We start from the raw sequence: 6,000 nt of genomic DNA, 5'->3' as shown, positions 1-6,000 counted from the left end.
GGTGGGGGTGGAAGGGGTGGGGATGGTAAAATGGACGAGTGAAGATGGGTGAGACTGGGAGTCATAACAAATTACATTCTCACGGATGTCTTTGAATCGTGTGGACGACAGACAGACGTACACTCGCTCTGTTTCCCCCGTCGTGAAAGATGTAGTTGTACTTGCCTCGGAGCGAGCTGCTTTTTGATCTGACTCTCTTTCACTCCCATACCTCCTCTCTTATTCTCTCCTTCTTTCCTTCCTCCTCACTTCTTCTTGCCCCGTAATCTAATCTAATCCAGATGACTCACTTTCATCGATTGCACAAATCTCATGTGTCATTTGTGCCCTGTAAAGTATGTGTGTGTTTGCGTGTGTGACTGCGTATACACCAGGGGCAAGTAGTTTTTGTTCCGTCCAGAACAGACTGTGTAATGCAGTTTGATGTGAGGTCCCAAGACACTGAGAAAAGATTAATTCTTCACAAGCTCGTCCACAGTTTGACATCTCAGCGTCCTGGGGAATCAATATGCTTCATAGTAAAAACACAGGCAAAGGGAATTAACTTCTCTCTTTTTCTTTTTTTTGGGTTAAATCTATATTTAACCAGGTTACACCTTCTGAAATCTAAAATCTACAAGGGAGACCTAACCTACAAGGTACTGAAGATGAAGTCTTAGATAAATAATACAGAGGTGACGGGGACAGATAGACAGAAAGACTGGGAGACAGAGGCCTAGTTTAACAAAAAACAACAAAAAAAACCACCAAAACCAACAACTTATTCAGAGCAATGACAACTCCCATGGATTCATCTCGCACAGCTCCAACGAAGGCTTTGAACTCCAGCAGAGAAATGAGTTTTTGAATTTTCAAGCCTTTAAGCAGACAAATTTACACGATGAACTCAAAGCATCATAAAGACTGTCTCGCACATCTCTGTCAGGGCTTGAGGCAACAAAGGGAAAAACTGTACACTAACGTCCATATTTCTGTGTTACATAAATACCTAAATAATTTGGGAGCAATCCTAAAATAGCCTTGTAAATTTTAGGATACATACAACATTAAGAGAAGCTGCCTGTGACAGCGTTTGCAGTGTAGCTGGAGATTTCTTCAAAGCAAAATCAAGAACTTTGCAGTTAAAAGCAAGAAAAACATTAAAGTTGAACAGAACTTTGAATTCTCCGCACTTCTTGTGATAATATTAACTAAAATGATAGCGCAGCTATTATGCAAACTTTTCTATCTTTCAAAAGAAGAACAGTACTTTTGGAAACGGCGTCTGTTGTTGGTGTTTCCACTGGCATTGTTTTATTGACATTTAAGGACTTCCGTGGCATCCTACCTACTGGAACACATCATTTACAAGTGTTAATACAAGCCCACTGTTGATGATTAAAGACATGTCCCCAGTTACAACTTTAAATATTTGGGAGCACCCATCGTGCTATTACGTTTTCATTAACATTACAGGAGAAATAATGTTTATAGTTGGGTCCAGAAAATGGTTTCGGTCCCCATTTAAGACAATTATATGTGGTGTGAATTCATATGTAACTCACCCGTTTTAATTATATTAATGCTTAAATTCATACATAATTAAGGACATGGCAGCTTTTAGTGTGGTGCCATCACAGGCTGTTGTTCAGTTACCATTCATTCAGCCCGTCTCAGCTCCCACACAGCCCACGTATTTGCAGATATAGCCAGTAGAGACTTCCAAGACTTCCAAGATGGTGACGGCCAGAGCCGATCACACTGAGCTTCAGAAAGAACGGCTCTTCAGAAAGCTAAGGGTATGACATCACGGACACTATGTCCATTTTAATTATACAGTCTATGGTTGGAATTGTTCTTTAATTGTAGATTGCAAACTATTTATTAGACCAGTCACAGTAACGGCACTGTACCAAAATTTCATACCCACTGAAGAACACTAATGTAGGGGGCGCTATTAACAGCAGAACAATAAATAAGGCTTACATTTATTATTTTTGTTGCTTTTAATAAGCAGCCAAAACCAAGGACACACTGATTACTCAGAAAAAATACTTTTAATTGCAGTTCGACGTGTTATCTTTAAGATTGCAGCCCTGGTTGAACCGTGGTAACAGTAGGTGTTGTTCAATACAGTAAATACTCAGCAGATACTTCGTCAGAAATATGTCAGAAAAACAGCTGGTGAATCTGTTTACAGTGCAGCCAAACAAACTCAACTTGTTTTGATAAAGAAGTCAGTCAGAAATAATTGCAACCGCAATCTGATTTCATGCTGCGCAACTTTCCACACAACAGCAGGGCGCAGTAACAGGAGTTGGTTAACTTGCTGAGGAATTGGAGGTGTGTAGCCCGTCACCTGCAGCTCTTCATCGAACAGCTCACTGTGGCTGCTCCTTCTTGTTGTTACTCCCTGCAATATTTAAATCTGATCGCCTGACAAAAAAATGCGAAAAATAAACATGACTTCTTATGTAGATGCGTTTGCCAATATAATGCTTTTTTAATAACACAACAGCAGGTGGAAATGTTGGGTTTGCGTTAGCTGTAAGTTAATACCATTCTGAGACTGTAAATATAGTGAGTAAAGTAACAGTGAGGCTTATATAGATTAAATTGGATTGAGTTTGATGCATGAATCATCCTGTGTTCAATCTGAATTCAGCATGGGAAAGGCAGACCCTGAGTCCAAAACAATTTCCCTACGGAGACATTAATGTATATTCTATTCTACTCTGATGCCACATTGCAAGAAACACATCTGAGGAAGATGAGAATCTGCCCTTATCTTCATCATAACGTTATTCTCAAAGGACTTTTGCTTACATGCAAATACAGTATGGATTTACAGTAAGTCCAAACACACACGTACAGTACTGTATATGGGCATCATAGGTCATTTGTCTTCCTGCTTTTCCTTCATCATCATTTTTCTGTTGATGGATCCTTGCAGCTTTGTTGGGTGCTGCCGCTTTTCCACACAGGTTTGGAATAGTAATGGGAGTGTGTGACGCCCCACTACACACTGAGATGGTGTGTGTTTCTGTGTGTGTCTGTTTTTTTTGTCCATGTACTGTATGTGCGTATATTAATGTGTGCCTGTTATTAATGTGCTCATATTTCTCCCTCGCTCCCAACCTGCCCAGGAGTATAACCCATCTCTTAAGTGCTGTTCATCAGTCACAGGGAAGAAAAAGGGACGGTGGGAAGTTGGAATAGGATGTATGTGTGTGTGTCTATGTGTGTGTGTGTAGTTGGTATTTATCACAATGTGGGAACACAAATATATTTCAGTGTTAAAGAATAATTAAGGTTTATTACAACTTGGGTTTTATTTTCATAGTCTTGGCCATAATTCTATTACTAATAACATTGTACACTCCAAGTTAATTGGAGCGGCAAGAAACCTTCAGTTTCAAGAGTCAAACCCTAAAGCTTATCCAAACTTATGAGAATGAGAAATCCAAGGCAAAATGTCAAATTATCATCCAAGCGATTTGTTTAAAAAAAAAAGAGAGACTTCCCGTTTCAGCTTTGAGCTACTGTAAAAACCATAGAGGTGATATTTTGTTTGTTTAATACGTAGAAAGTCCATTGAGGTTTTACGGGGAGTTATGTGCCAAATTATTTCTTGGTCCGGAGCCCCCATTAAACCAGTGAACAGCAGCAGATGGGGCCAGTTAATAAGAAAAAACTTTAAACCAAACTACGGCAAGTAGAAAGCGCAAAGAGAGTGTATAATTTATGGCAAACTATAATTTTGATATTTTAATATACAAACATCTTAATGGGCAAATCAGCATCTAGACCTGCATCAAATTACATGCTCGTCGTTAGCAAACACTGAACACAGATTTTATTCATTCAGGTAAAAGCAGCAGAAGTAAACTCCTGGATCTGCACCAAAATATAACCACTTTTACCTTGGCTCCCAGCCTAACCCCAAACCAGATGTCTCTGAAATCTGTTAAGTATAAAACAAACAGGACTGAAAACAGAGGTTTCTTGGCAGAGGTAGAAAGAAAAGCTTTAACCTTCCTCCACAGGATACATCTTTATTGTATTTTTTAAGTTCGACTCTGGATACTTCTCTGAGTATGTCCTTTTATATCGCCTTATTTTGCTTTTACATCTTGTCTTGAGGCCTTTTATGTTTTATGTAAAGCACTTTGAATTGCCTTGTTGTTGCAATACAAATAAACATACCTTGCCTTGCCTTTTATGACGCAGAGAGCTCTCAAGCATTGGAAGCTTAAAACTTTTTAGTCTGTGTTTCGATTTAAAATATTTTTGTTACTTTGCCTCATTTGCTGCCGTTCATTTCTCTCTGACAAGCTGCCAGCTCGCTGAGATTATGATCAATGAGTGTATGAAGATATTCACTCATGAAGGATTAAAGACATCTAAGTGATGCTGGATTTTCAGTTTTTTGTCTTGTAAAAAAGCTAATTTGGCAGCTTTTGACTGTGTGTGTGTGTGTGTGTGTGTGGGTGTGGGTGTAGTTGCTGAATAAAATAGTGACGTTATACAGAAAAGCACTCCTGTAGAGAGGCTCAGTACCCTGCTGTTTAGCAGAGTGTGTGAGAAAGGTGACGCACTGCTGTCTGTTTGTGTATATCAAGCCTAGTTCTCCAGGTTTTTTCCCCAAGTTTTTTTTTTTATAAAACATCTACATCTACGCAATATATCCTGAAACCACCACGTCCATGATGCTATAGCTCGTCATCTTTTCAGTACAGCAAGGTTAGAGTCCACCTCAGTCTCCCTCCCCTCCATATGACGGTTTGTACCCTATAAATCTTTGAGTGTGACATGACTGGAAAGCGAGCTGGTCATGATGCTGAGTGCTGGAAAATTCCACATGGTTGTTCTCAGCAGCCGAGGCGGCAGCGTGTGTACATACACAGAGAATGCGAGTGTGGTTGTGGAAGGCAATGAATGATGCAAAATAGAAAAGAGGCCGACACACTCTTAACAGTTCCTTCTGCGTATACCAGGTTAGATACTACAAGGGTATTTACTACAAAAGGAGGTCAAGTGCAAGCCAGGAACTGCTACTGCATCTCTTTCTGCTCTCTGCTGCCCTACACTCTCGCCCTTCAGCCGACATCACTTACACCTTGGTACAAAAAGAGGTATGGCAGAAATAAGCCATCTCTGCATGTTAACTAAATTCTTTGGTCTCCCCTCCTGCTTTGCATAGTCGCTACACCCCCATATTCTCCGCTGTCAACAGTTTGTTTACCCCAGCTGAACTCTTGGTCAGCAGAATGGACATTTCCTGTGCATATGTGTGTTTGTTTGTTTGTGTGTGTGTGTAGCTGGCAGCAGTTCCTAACCTTTCTCTGGTGGCCTATCTGGGTAGTTTGTCTCATGCTATGTGGGAGGAAGTCTCACCATCAATTATAGATTGTGCTGACTGGGTGGAAAAGCCTTTGCATGAGCGTACACACAAACACGTCACATATATGACGTTTACATGGAAAGATAAAATCGGAACTTCCTGGTTCTGTTACAGAGGTAAAAAAACCTCATTCAATATCATATTAACTACATATATATCTCAATGTATCCTTGCTAAACAACATGTTTGATTTACTCCATTTGTCTAAACAGGGATGGTACATAAAAAAGGGAGTAATATTGTTTTTGTATTTAGCTGCTTTTAAAAACCCAATTCCCTCTAAGCACAAGACCTTGGCAGCTTAAATGTTAGCAGGTTGAAACACCCAAGCCAGTTTGAGACGAGTATGAGAATGAATAAGAAGGGGTGAACAGTATGGTTGGGCTTTTTCACATAATTTGAAGTAATACAAGGGCCAGAGTAACCAATATAATAACAAAAAGCACTTATTTTTACTGATTACATGTGCCTGGAATCTGATCTAACATAAGATGTATCAGTTTATTATTTTTGTATCAATCCAATTCAAGTATCAGTAGAATCAATACTTCAGGTATCAAACTGTCCACCTTGACTGGATGCTAGTGGCGCGGCTCTGGGAATGTCAAGGTCGGTCT

The sequence above is a fragment of the Morone saxatilis genome, unplaced genomic scaffold (genome assembly GCF_004916995.1).
Source record: "Morone saxatilis isolate NCDOM2014 unplaced genomic scaffold, NCSU_SB_2.0 Contig17, whole genome shotgun sequence".
NCBI classification, from domain to species: Eukaryota; Metazoa; Chordata; class Actinopteri; family Moronidae; genus Morone; species Morone saxatilis.
The sequence above is the reverse complement of the archived record's forward strand: the minus strand, read 5'-3'. Positions refer to the sequence as shown.